The sequence below is a fragment of the Saccopteryx bilineata genome, chromosome 2, assembly GCF_036850765.1.
Source record: "Saccopteryx bilineata isolate mSacBil1 chromosome 2, mSacBil1_pri_phased_curated, whole genome shotgun sequence".
Lineage (NCBI taxonomy): Eukaryota > Metazoa > Chordata > Mammalia > Chiroptera > Emballonuridae > Saccopteryx > Saccopteryx bilineata.
Window position 1 is genome coordinate 366,497,606 of NC_089491.1, and position 13,041 is coordinate 366,510,646.

At 44.8% G+C, this 13,041-nt stretch overlaps 1 protein-coding gene and 1 pseudogene across 1 annotated transcript in view; one reads left to right on the forward strand and one right to left on the reverse strand.

The window, feature by feature from the left end:
* The window catches only part of MYO1D (myosin ID), a 366,899-nt gene that overhangs the window by 35,584 nt on the left and 318,274 nt on the right, over positions 1-13,041 (reverse strand). The gene's annotated exons all lie outside the window — the stretch shown is intronic.
* On the forward strand, positions 10,429-11,023 carry LOC136324932 (coiled-coil domain-containing protein 28A pseudogene; annotated as a pseudogene).

Sequence of the window (13,041 nt, forward strand, 5' to 3'; positions counted from 1 at the left end):
TGGCAAGCCCACTAGGGGGCGATGCTTTGCCCATCTGGGGCCACTGCTCTGTTGCTCGGCAACCAAGCTATTTTTAGCACTTGAGGCGAGGCCATGGAGCCATCCTCAGCACCCAGGCCAACTTGCTCCAATTGAGCCATAGCTGTGGGAGGAGAGAAAGAGACAGAGAGAGAGAGAGAGAGAGAGAGAGAGAGAGAGAAAAGTGAGAGGGTGAGAGGTAGAGAAGTAGATGGTTGCTTCTCCTGTGTGCCCTGACTGGGAATTAAACCTGGGACTTTACACGCTGGACCGACACTCTACCACTGAGCCAACTAGCCAGGGCCTTATTACAATATCCAAGTTAAATCTATTACTTCTGAGTTTGCAAAGATCTTCAATTGTGCCTATAGGTAGGAAAAGGTGACATTACAGACTCCCAGGTGGTATCTGTATCTAAGATAAATACATAAATGACAAGTGAAAATTCTGGCCAGATAACGGAAAAGAACCAGAGACTGTTCATCTGTATCCTGGTCCCTCATGAAGCCTTTTTTATTTCTTCTTTTTTTTTTTTTTGGTGGGCTGGTAAGTTTGAATTCCTATTTTTAAGGCATATTCTTGACAAGGAAACAGCAAGAAAAACTTCCATTGACTATCTGGAACTGTTTTTCATTTCCTTTCAAGAGAATTTTTCTTATAGTTGAGAGGGAATTTTCAGTTATGTGTAGTTTCCACTAATGTCCCTTCACCCCACCCTTGACCTTCTGCTCTGAGCAGTTAGGCACTAATGCTGAGAGCAGCAATTATCGCTGTCACATAAAGCACCGCTGCTGGTTCTCCATAGCTCCTCTCATAAGACCACTTTTCATACTTCTCACAATGGGTGTCTTTCCCCAGCCCTCACCAGCAAGTGGTATTTTAAGCAGTGGCATACATGGTGTGTAGGATAATGACACATGCCTCTTATAACTGCAATGCCGTATTTGGCACAGAATTCAACTCTCTGCTTTAAAAAAAAAGCCACAGGAACTAGGTCTACATCTAAACAGGGCACTTCAGAATGCCACCAATGGCATCTGAAGCTGTGCCTGGTGCTGTCAAATCCACCCTGGATGCTGGTGAGATGCCTTGCCTGGTGGCAGCTAACCACAGAAGGGAGGGGTCCACGTGGCTGTCTGAGAGGTGTGTGCACAGAGATGATTGGTCAACGTGTGTCTAGTCTATCAAGACACCGCTAGGCACAGTGGACTATAAATAAGCCAAAGATCTGCTTTCTGCCCTCATGGATTTTACAGAGTAGAGATATCCTGACAGAAAGGCCCAGGCAGGACAGTTTCTGCACCAGTCAAAGCTAAACAAAACCCAAACAGCTTGATTCTTATGGTAGCAGAAGTGGTGTGTTTGAGGTCCACCCTGTCTAAGGCTTGTACCTCTTTTGTCCCACCGGACCAATGATTTGCAAAAGAAGGCAAGCTGATAAAAGAGTCTAGGCCCTGGCCGGCTGGCTCAGTGGTAGAGCGCCGGACTGGCGTGCGGGAGTCCTGGGTTCAATTCCCGGCCAGGGCACAAAGGAGAAGTGCCATCTGCTTCTCCACCTCTCCCCCTCTTCTTCCTCTCTGTCTCTCTCTTTCTCTCCCGCAGCCAAGACTCCATTGGAGCAAAGTTGGCCCAGGCACTGAGGATGACTCTATGGCTTCTGCCTCAGGCACTAGAATGGCTCTGATTGTGGCAGAGCGATGCCCCAGATGGGCAGATCATCGCCCCCTGGTGGGCGTGCCGGGTGGATCCCGGTTGGGCGCATGCGGGAGTCTGTCTGACTGCCTCCCCGTTTCCAACTTAAGAAAAAAAAAATAGTCTAACCTACTCTGCCCTTTGGAGAGCTGGTGGTAAGACACCAAGGACCCTATTACACAGCAGGTGGCAGAAAGGAAGAAGACAGAAAGCCCAACTAGAGTACTGGTCTCCTCAGATTCAGGAAGTTGACAGGGAGAGGAACTAAACCTGGCGCAGAATGTGTGTGAGAGTTATGGGGTGGGGTAGTGTTGTAGGCTGAATAAGGCTCCACAAAGATATCCGTGTCCTAATTCCTGGAACCTGTGAATGTTACTTTATACAACAACAACAACAAAAAAGGAAATTGTAGATGTGATTGTATAAGGCTCTTGCAACGGAGAGCTTATCCTGGATTATCCAAGTGAACCACAAATGCAATCACAGGGTCCTTATAAGAGAGAGGCTGAGGAGACTGACACAGAAGAGAAGGCAATGTGATCACAGAGGCAGAGATTGGAGTGATGCGGTCACAAGCCAAAGACTGCTGGTAGCCCTCGGAAACTCGAGGAGACAACACAGCAGATTCTCCCCTAGAGCCACCAGAGGAAGCACAATCACACCAACACTTTGATTTGGGGCCAAAATTAAATCAGTGATACTGTCTTGGGAGTGCTGGTCATTAGAACTATGAGAAAAATTTCTGTTGTATAAGCCACCAAGTTTATGGTAATTTGTTATAGCAACAATGGGAAACAAACACAGATAGGTTGATGAGACTTCTATGGACCTGATGAGACTCGGTTCCAAGAAGCATTATATGGTGGGACTAATGAGAGAGAAGAACAAATATTTCATATTACTATATTCAAAAGGTAGAGTCAATATAAAATCCTGACACACACACACACACACACACACACACACACCCTTTCCCGGATTTGAATTGGCAACTACTCTTATCTAGCTTTGCAGTGTTGGGTCATCTCTGAGAGTAACTCATGGTAAATTGGTGAATTGAGAAAAAGAACCATGAAACAAGCCCTGTCTAGGTAGCTCAGCTGGTTGGGTTGCTGTCCCAATACACCAAGGTTGCAGGTTCGATCCCCACTCAGGGCACACACAAGAATCAACCAATAAATGCATAAATAAGTGGAACAACAAATCAATGTTTCTTTCTCTCCCTTCCTCTCTCTCTAAAGAAATCAATAATAATAATAATGAACCAGGAAACAAGCTCCTCCAGCTTAGTCAGGGAGGGTCCCAGAAGGCATCGCAGATGTACAGTGGAGACAGGCATGGGAAGTAGAAGGCGGTGAGGAGTCCCTTTGAGGGGCCAAGCAGCCGGGGCCGAGGGGAAAGGAGAACATCCACCAGAACCAGGAAAGGGGAAGACGGATCTGCTTCGTAGCTCAAAGAAGTTGCTCCCTGAGCAAGGGCCGAGAATGTTAACTCTTCCTGTTCCATCTTAAAACTCCTTCCTAGGAACACAAGTATATAATATTTGAAAAGAGGACTGCAGGGGTGCTGAACTGCTGGGCGTGCCACGTGGATGTGGCCGGGACAGGGTGCTGGGGGGCTGCCTTTTGGGTGGACGGGATCTTTGGGTCCCTGGGCATTTGTGGGCAGGGTAGGTGCCTCCTGCTTACAGAATGGCTTCAGGCTTAGGACACTAACGTGTTTCTATGATCTCTAGATGGGGGCCGGAGAAGGGACACAGGAGGTGAGAAGTCCCGAAAGTGAGAGAGACAAACACGCTTCACAGCCTGGGCGGCATTCCAGGAGGCTCTCCAGGGACAAGGCCCCTCACTGTGCAGGGGGCGCTGTGCTGACTTCCAACGTGTAAACAAACACGGGACCACACAGTCTCCGCACTGTACGCCCGCTGCACAACTTCAAAGGCGCCTGCTGTATCCAACGCGGACAATAGCACTTTAAACCCTCGGTTCCTGACCAGTCAGCATCACTTACTGCACATTCACAGTATCTACGGCACTGGAGGGAGTTCCCCGGGGCTCGGCAGTCCAGGCGGACGGCACAGCCTCGGTTCTCCAGGGAGAAGGATAAATACAATGTCCCAAACCAAAACCAAAACATAGGTGACAGATCTCCAAGGCATCAACACCCAGAAGAACCAGCAAAGGAACAGAGATCTGCGTTCCTCATGCTTCCAATGATACCATTTCCGTGGTCTTACGTAAGTCACAGAACTGTGCCCTTTTGTTCACCTGTACAATAGGCTGAATACAGTAAAATATGGCTCAGATTATGGTAAGAATTAAATGAGATTGTGTGAAAGAACTATTAAAAACTCTAATAATTATATCACCAAAAAATAATATAATGTAAAGCATAAGGAAATATAAAATTATCACACCGATGAGGTGTAGAAAAAACACAGCCTGTTTTTTAGTCCAATTCCAAGAATATAATTCGTTGTGATTCATCAGGATACTCTGGGCCAACAGTGAAAGATACCATTCAAGAGAAAAGAACATCCTGACACTGAGTATAGTCTATATTGGTTTGGACCTGCCCCCTCCTTTAGTACTCCGCCTTCATGCCCTGTGGAGAACTGATCCAGTCCCACTCCAACTGCAGGCAGTGCTGCCGGCACAGGCCCACACGCCTCAGCCTTAGGGATGGGCACGGCATCTGGACCCTATTCTCTGGCCTTGGGGCTTTAGCCTGGATGGAGGGCCTGTGTGTTAAACAGAGGCTTTCCTTGGGATTCAATACTTTGAAGTACAAAAGGTTTCCTCTTTCCTTCGGGTGGCCATGTGGCATAATGCAAGCCAGGAGTGGCCGTGGCCATGGCTTTCCCTGTGTGGGAAGCCTACTGTAGGACAGCGAGGCCACCACACAGTGATGGGGGCAGCGGAGAAAGCCGGGCTGGGGGAAGAAGATGGCTCTCGATTACGAGCAAGTCCTTGGTTCTAGTGCTTAAGTCTCCAGGGTCCTACACCTGTCAGTTCCTTCCAGGACATTCAATTTTGGGTTTAAACTGGTCACTTCATCTGAAAGAGTTCTGATTGTATAGCGAGCTTACTCTGCAATGAATGCTAAATAACCTTGATGAGGGCAAATAGGAATGTAGCTGCAAAATGACCCTACAGCTCAGCATTTAGAAATATTAATCCTCAACTTTCTGAACCTGCCTTAGCATGAACAACCTTCTGTATTAATCAAGCGAAAAGGACTTGTGTGCATGTAATGATGAGGACCAGGAGAAGGATTCAGCCAAGGGCTGGCTAGATTACCCCCCCACCTGACGGGCATGATCAACACGGGAGGTGAGTTCAAAATATACACAGACAATAACGCTGAAATGTGAAGGGACAACATATAAGCTTCTCAAGTCTGAAGTACCAGTTGATATTAATAATAGTCTGCTCACTGAACAGGAAAAAGTAATCTCTCAACAACAGTACCAGGAATTGCAAAATGGTACTATCTTAGAGGTCACTGCACTTGAAGCATAAACTCCATCTTAATGGCTGTGTCATTATCTGGCTGCAAACCACATGACCAAGCTGCTGTGGAGTGGTACCTCAGCCACGGGGCTCCTACAGGATACAAACACTCTCAAGGCCCTGGCCAGATAGCTCGGTGGATTAGAGCATTGTCCTGAAGCACAGAGGTTAAGGGTTCGATCCCCTGTCTGGGCACATGCAGGAACAGACTGATGTTTCTGTCTCTCTCTTCTTCCTTCCCCTCTCTCTATAAAGTCAGTAAAATAAACATTAAAAAACAAAACACTCTTCCGTGAATTCTTCTCTGATCTCCATCTTTTTCTTATCTTCCAACCAGATATGATCTGTCTTCTTTGAGCCTCTATGCAAGTTTATCTCTGCTACAATGACACTGAGTTCAGAAATTAAGAGATTGCAACAGATGAAACAGTGTAGCACCAACATCTTACGATGACCCTGGCCTTTCAAGAGGCTCCCAGATGTGGTGTATCTGGATTAATCTAAGGAGCATACATGGGGGAAGATTAAAAGTAGATGAAAACCAGTATTAGGTAGACAGTCTCATCGAAAATTTGACATTGGTCTTAGCAGGCATCCCCAAACTATGGCCCCGCGGTCCGCATGCGGCCCCCTGAGGCCATTTATCCGCCCCCCCCCCACTGTACTTCCGGAAGGGGCACCTCTTTCAATGGCGGTCAGTGAGAGGAGCACTGTATGTGGCGGCCCTCCAGCGGTCTGAGGGACAGTGAACTGGCCCCCTGTGTAAAAAGTTTGGGGACCCCTGGAAGTGTGCAGAGATATGGCACGCCCATTTTCCCCCAGTAGGGCGGAGGCCCTCCACTCCCATGACTGGGTGTAAACAATTCCATTTAGTTTTATCTACACTGCGGTTATTTTGCTTGGTGGTTACAAAATGAATGAGCGCTATCTTCTTTAAGAAGCCAGACTTCATGACTGCACCTTGCTTCCCTGGGTTTTCCACGTCACTGAATTCAGTCCACAGTGGATGTTTTCTTTTTTCTTTTCTTTCTTTTTTTTTCTTCTTCAGTTCTTGTTCCTTGACCACCCTGTGGCACCTGACAGGGTAGCCTTAGAACACTCTCTCACGAGGCTTCCCTGGAACAGCCTGTTCTTCTCTGCCTGCTTGTTAACCATTCTTCTTGTCCCTTCCTCTGCCCTCTACCTTCAGGACTTCAGGTGATTTCCATATGCTGATTAACTCCCAAATCCATGTCTCTAGTCCACTGGAACCCCAAACCTCAGATCCAGATGACTCTTGGACCTCTCCCCTTAGTTGGGAGGCAGTCTGGTTTACTGTCCAACCATCCACCCACTGCTCAAGCCCGAAGCCTGCAGATCCTCCCTGAATCTACCTTCTCTCTCTCTCAACTTGCCGCGATCCAGCAGGAAGTCCTGGAGACTATACCTGCTAAATCTCTCCACATCCACACTCTCCCCCTCTGTCCTATCGCTGCCTCACGACTCAGGCTCTCAGCGTATCTTCCCTCCATCACTGTGACAGCTTCCTCTCTGGTCTCCCTGCCCCCCCCCCCCCCACTCTTCAAGCCGCACCCAGAATGATCTTAGTAAAATGGATCTGCTTGAAACCCTCCTCTAGGTTCCTCGCGGGCCCCAGGAAAGAGTCTGGATTCTTTCTGGCATCTCTGACCTGCCCCCCCCCCCCCCCCCCCCCCCGCCTCTGCTCCACTGCTCCCGCCCTCCAAGCTCCTCGGCTCCAGCCCCACGCGCTGTTTCCGTTCCTTCATGTGCTTCCTGGGCACCACCTGGCTCTCAGAATTGCTCCTCTGTTTGCTAAACCACTCTTCCCTCTTCACCCCTTCCCTAGTCCAAGTTTAGTCTAAGGAAATACTCTGAAATGCCTGAAAAAATATTTAGTACCGGATGCTCATTACAGCACAAATTACAATAAAAAACCCTGAAAACTACCAAAATGTCCAACCAACATAATTTTTAAATGACCACATAACGTTCTGTGTTTATGGGCGATCACGCACAGTAGAGTGGATGAGAAAATCAAGTTATGAAACTAGCTCTCCAGCACAATGCCATAGACACTAAACTAGGAGCAGCGGTTACTTCTGCATGAGAAAATTCTAGGTGATTTGAATTCTTTTCTTTAGACACTTCTACATTCCTCAAAATTTCCCCATGAGCACACAATAATTATTTTCATAAGCAGAAAAGAAAACCTATATATATATATATTTTTTAAATTAATTAATTTATTATTTTTTTTTAAAAAGAAGACCATTCCTGGGCAAAGGAATGTGAGGGCCTACGCAAACAGTGAAGAGTCTATTTCTCAGGGAGGACTGCTGTGTATGGAGAGTTTAAATCCTTAACTGGTATGATACATAGAAGCGGATCAGTGAGTCTTGTAATAATCGGTTACAAAGGGTGAAACAGCTGAAGAGGCGGAAGAAGTTTCTGCTGCTGGTCCACGGACAAATGCTAGGGCTAATATTATCTCCTCATCTCTGGGATGCGTTTTCATTCCTAACTAAATCCTCCCTCCTTTCTCTCCTCTCTACCCCTCCGTGGATGTGGGCATATGTGTTGGTATTGTCCAACCAGCTGGAGCACCACAAGAAGAAATGGGATTGAGTGAATAAAACCCAGTTAACTCTCCAAACCCCCAGCTGCTGTGCTTCCGTCAACAGGGCACAGCAGGTGTCATCCTCGCCAACCCCTGTGCCCAACGGCGGTCAGAGCACGCATGGAAAGTTAGCACACAGACGTTCGGTTCTCCAGAAAAATGAAAATCATTTGGCTAAGCCCACACAGCTGTATCCGGTGGCCATTTGTGATGCATTCGTCTTTGCAAAGGGACAGGAGACATTTAGTGCGTGCCTGAGAATTTTACACAGAAGGGGGTTTCCTGCTGAATTGGGCATGTTATTTCCATTAAAGGTTCTTTCTCCGTCTTAATTAAATGTGGCGTTTAATGCATCAGCAATGTTAGAAGACAATGGTATACGTTTGGGAAAATGAGACTACACTTCTGGCTTACACAAAAATGTCACTTTGAAGCAGAAGATAGAAAACACAGCATCTTTTGCTCATTTAAGTATAATCATTGATTAATTTTTCACTTTATGATGCAGCATATAGATATCATTTGTTGCAAAACGTATTAAAATAATAAGTAAATAATTTAAAAACATACTTTTTGAAACAAAGATTTCAATCTTGTCAAAGAGAAACAATACCTTGCACTTATATAATATGTATTTACATAAAACCCAGTAACTAGTATCTCTGAGGACCTCAGAGGGTTTTCCCTGCAGAAACAAGACTCTAGCAACTTGAGGGTGAAGGGCAAGTTTCTTTCTCATGTTTAACGCTATTCCCAAGGACAGTGTCTGTACTCAAAGTCATGAGGAGAACATAGTGAGAGAGGGAAGCAGAGAAGAGTGATGGGTCTCCCAGGTGACAGACTCTGATTCTGTTATTTTCTAGGCCTGGAAGAAAGGAAGCTGGTAAGAAATCACCAGTCATATCTGGATGAGGGTAAACAAGAGAAGATCCTACTGTGTCAGGTCCTTTAAAACTCTAAAGGGACTTTTATTATTACAGCTGCATAAAGTGAGTGGGTTCTTATTAGTTTAGATATTAAAATGAACCATAAAGATGGCTGTTTGGGCTGAATGAGCGATGAATCTTTATATGCTGGCTTCATTTCCTAGATTTTCAAATGGATAATTCTGAAGGAAATGCCAACTTATTAGAATTACATTAGAATTATTCTTCTAAGAGTTACATTTGAGTTGGGAAGAAAATGACAGTATGAATAAGAAAATATTAGGCAGTATATATTTCATTTTAAAGTTTGAATTGTTTCTTGGAATCTGACCTGGGTCTGATCTGCAGAATTTTCCACTTGACGCCCTTAGACACGGGCACTATTCCAACAATTGTTACTGACTCCTTTAAGCTTCATTACCCAGGATTTCATTTTGGTGATTTGAAGAAAAGTCCCATGAATTGCATCCTTTCACCAGTTAGAAATCGAAAGGGTCACACTTCTTGTCAGCAGGAAGTGGAGGTTGGGAAGAATTCTATTTTGGGAGTTGAAAGGCCACCTTTGACCCAGCAATGTGCGGTTAGATGAAAGACAGTTCTCAGCTCTCTTACTTGATTGACGCGTGGAGTGGAGCAACGCACCCAAGTGCGACTCCAGCAGGCTTGTTTCCTCCTTGGGTCCTAAGATATTTTGTAGCAACCACATCTCCAGAATTTTAGATGTTCAAGTGTTTAAATGATCTCCTGTGACCCAGGTATGTCACAGTTATTTTAATGTAGGTTATTCAAAACCATTCAAATTAAAATCTTGACTGTATTCCAAGATATAAGGGTCAGAATTTATTCTTCCAGATCAGGGGATGGAAAACCAAGGCCCATGGGCCAGATCTGGCTTACTGTCTGATTTTGTAAATAAAGTTTTATTGGAACACAGCCACAGCTACTGTATTTATTTACATATCGTCTATGGCTGCTTTTGTGCCGTAATGGAAGAGCTGAGACTTTGTAACAGAGATCTTATGGTCCTCAAGCGGGTCCACAGAGAAAACAGTGAAGTCACAGAGAAGAAAACATAATCCTCATATACTGTTGGCTCTGAAGGAACCAAAGTTTATAAAATTATGGTAGCATAAATGCTAGTTATTGTTTTCTGATTTAGGGTTAATCATCAAAGTATAAAACAATGTAAAAAAATTATAAAACAAAGTAAATACATATTAACAATGTAAAAAAGTAAAGCTATAGTTGTCGGAAGTTCAAGCAGGGGCACAGATCCTTAGGCCACTCAGCAGTGAGTTTAGAGATGGCATCTGAAGTTGATGGGGCATGAATTCTTTTTTAAATTTCACTGATGCTAACGTTCACGTTTCCCTTCCTCACCGGTCTTTAGTACCTTTGAAACTGGGATCTTCCCTACTCTTGATGATACCTTGAAAGTATAATTGGCAGTGTTGTTTTCCTGAGTGGACTATAAAATAATGATGCATTTAAAAATAGATGGCACCTTAGATCTGATGGTAAAAGTAACAGATAGTAGGTAAACAAAGGGCGCAGTGGCAGCATGGGGTCCAGAACGGGACTCTGTGACTCTGGCTCAGACTGCTGATGCTACGAAGGAGGCCTTGGAGGCCCCAGGAGCACTGCAGGCTGAGAGAGAGGACCCAGTCCCCTCCTTTGTCAGGTCATAGGAAGCTGGCCTGGTGCCATAGGAATTTAAAACAATGGAGCAGTGGAAAGTGAAGAGAAGTCCTCAGTCTTTTAGTGCCCACGCTACTCAGATTGGTGCCCTCCGAAAAAGAACTGCCATTCCAGGTAGTAAAAGCACAGGGTTTCAGTCAGGTTCACAGCGACCACAGTTAAAAAGAGGGATGAGAGAAGAGATGAAATCTCAGGGTGGAGAAGGGAAAGGCGCTCAGTCAAGCCCAATTCGGCATTCCCTTCTCACGGATGTCTCAAGGGGTCAGGAGACGGAGAGGGGGCTTCTCAGCCTTTCGAATGATTTCCACTCTGGAAAACTTCAAGCATTAGGAAATGAATGTTCCATTGCACAGATGGAACATGTCTGGGGAATGCAGGAGAAATGAGCCCACCTGAATTTGAGCTCTATGGGGAGTTAGAGGAACTTCCTGAGGATAAGAGGAAAACAGAGAGCGACTCTAATCTGGATAGGCTTCCGTCTGACGGAGAACGGGAATTCTTCCATGCAAAAACTCCATCTGGCAGATGTACAAGGGGTTCCGACTACTTCTACCGGCTAATATGAAACGCAGTTGCTTTCTTGTGGTTTGAACAAAAGCAGCATTCTTGACTTGTCCAGCTGAACCCGGGAGCAGAATCATCTTCCACAATAAGGAAGGATAGTAATTAACGTGCAAGTGCAATGACTGTTTTCATGCACTGCTTTCAGCAAATGTGACTTGCTGTGATTCACCACAACTGGAGGCCTAGGCCTTGTTGAAGGCTTAATCAGGAAACATGATACGGAGGTTGTGCGCCATTGCTTATTATTGTTGCCTTCTGGGGCTTTACTTGCAATGCATTGTGCTCAAGGCTGTTGTTAGGGCTGAGGGCTTCATCCTTCCTGAGATCACTGGACTTACTCCGCCGCGGATCCTGAGCTGATGAACGCACAGGGCTTTCCGCGACCGCCCAGCTTCAGTTCACGGTGGACCATCAGTACACACGCCGCTGTGCTTTCTGATGGCCAGTGACAGCAAGGTGTTAGATGAGTATTTGTGAAGTTTGCTATATTTAGGACAGTGATTGTTTTAAAAATAAAGTAACTGATAGTAAACCACAGGTAATTAAAAAAAAAAAATAATTGGGAGGAAGGGAGTGACCAAAGGCAGCTAAATAAAGCATCATCCTTTAGAATCAAAGGTCAATAGGTAATGTCTAAGCACAATAAATTAAAAATAAAATAGCAGCATAAGCATGTTGTTTATTTTACCTTTTCATTTGAAATGTATCTGCTCTTTGATTTTTTAAAAAACCATATTGTATTAATTTCTTGTGGCTGCGGTAACAAATTGCCACATACTTGGTGGCTTAAAACAACAGAAATTTATTCTCTCACAGTTCTGGATGCCAAAACCCTGAACCAAAGATGTTATAAAGGCCACATTCCTCCAATCTCTCCCTCTTTCAGTCTCTGGTGGCTGCATCCCTCCAATCTCTCCCTCCATCGCCTTCTGTGTGTGTCAAACCTCCCTCTGCCTTTCTCTTACAAGCACACTTGTGGTGGCATTTAGGGCCCACCTGGATAATCCAGGAGAATCTCCTATTTGCAATAACCTTAATTTAATTACATCTACAAAGACGTTTTCTCCAAATAAGTAACGTTCACTGGCTCTGGTGATTAGAACATGGATATGTCTTTGGGAGCCAGTATCAGCCTGCTCATGCATAAGTCTGCTTTTTAAAAAAATACAAATCTTAAGTCATTCTACAACTTGAAGTCGTTCAGTGACTACTCATAACTTCCAGGATCAAGTGCAAATGATGTATTGGTTAAAAATATAATCTCTAGCCTGACCAGGCAGTGGCGCAGTGGATGGAGGCATCGAACTGGGATGTGGAGGACCCAGGTTCGAGACCCTGAGGTCGCTAGCTTGAGCGCAGGCTCATCTGGTTTGAGCAAGGCTCACCAGCTTGAGCCCAAGATTGCTGGCTCAAGCAAGGGGTCACTTGGTCTGCTGTAGCCCCCTGGTCAAGGCACATATGAGAAATCAATCAATGAACAACTAAGGAGCCACAACAAGAATTGATGTTTCTCATCTCTCTCCCTTCCTGTCTGTCTGTCCCTATCTGTCCCTCTCTCTGACTCTCTCTGTCTCTGCCACAATAAATAAATAAATAAATAAAATATAAAATCTCTAAACCAAAGTACAAGAAACAAAAGAAAAATAACATTGGACTTCAAAATTAAACAGTTTTGTGTTTCAAAGAATGCCATCAAGACAGTGAAAAGACAAGCCACAGAATGGGAATAATATCTGCAAATCATATATCTGATAGGGACGTGTATCCAGAATATACAAAGAACTCTTAGAACTCAATAATAAAAAGACAACACAATAAAAAAACTGGTAAAGGATCTAAATAGACATTTTCTTAACAAAGATATAAAAATAACCAGTAAACACTAGAAAAGATGCTCTACATCATTAGTCATCAAGGAAATGACGATCAAAACCACAATGAAATACCACTTCATACCAACTAGGATGGCTGTGCTGTAATCAGAAAGACAGTAACAACTACTGGCAAGGAACAG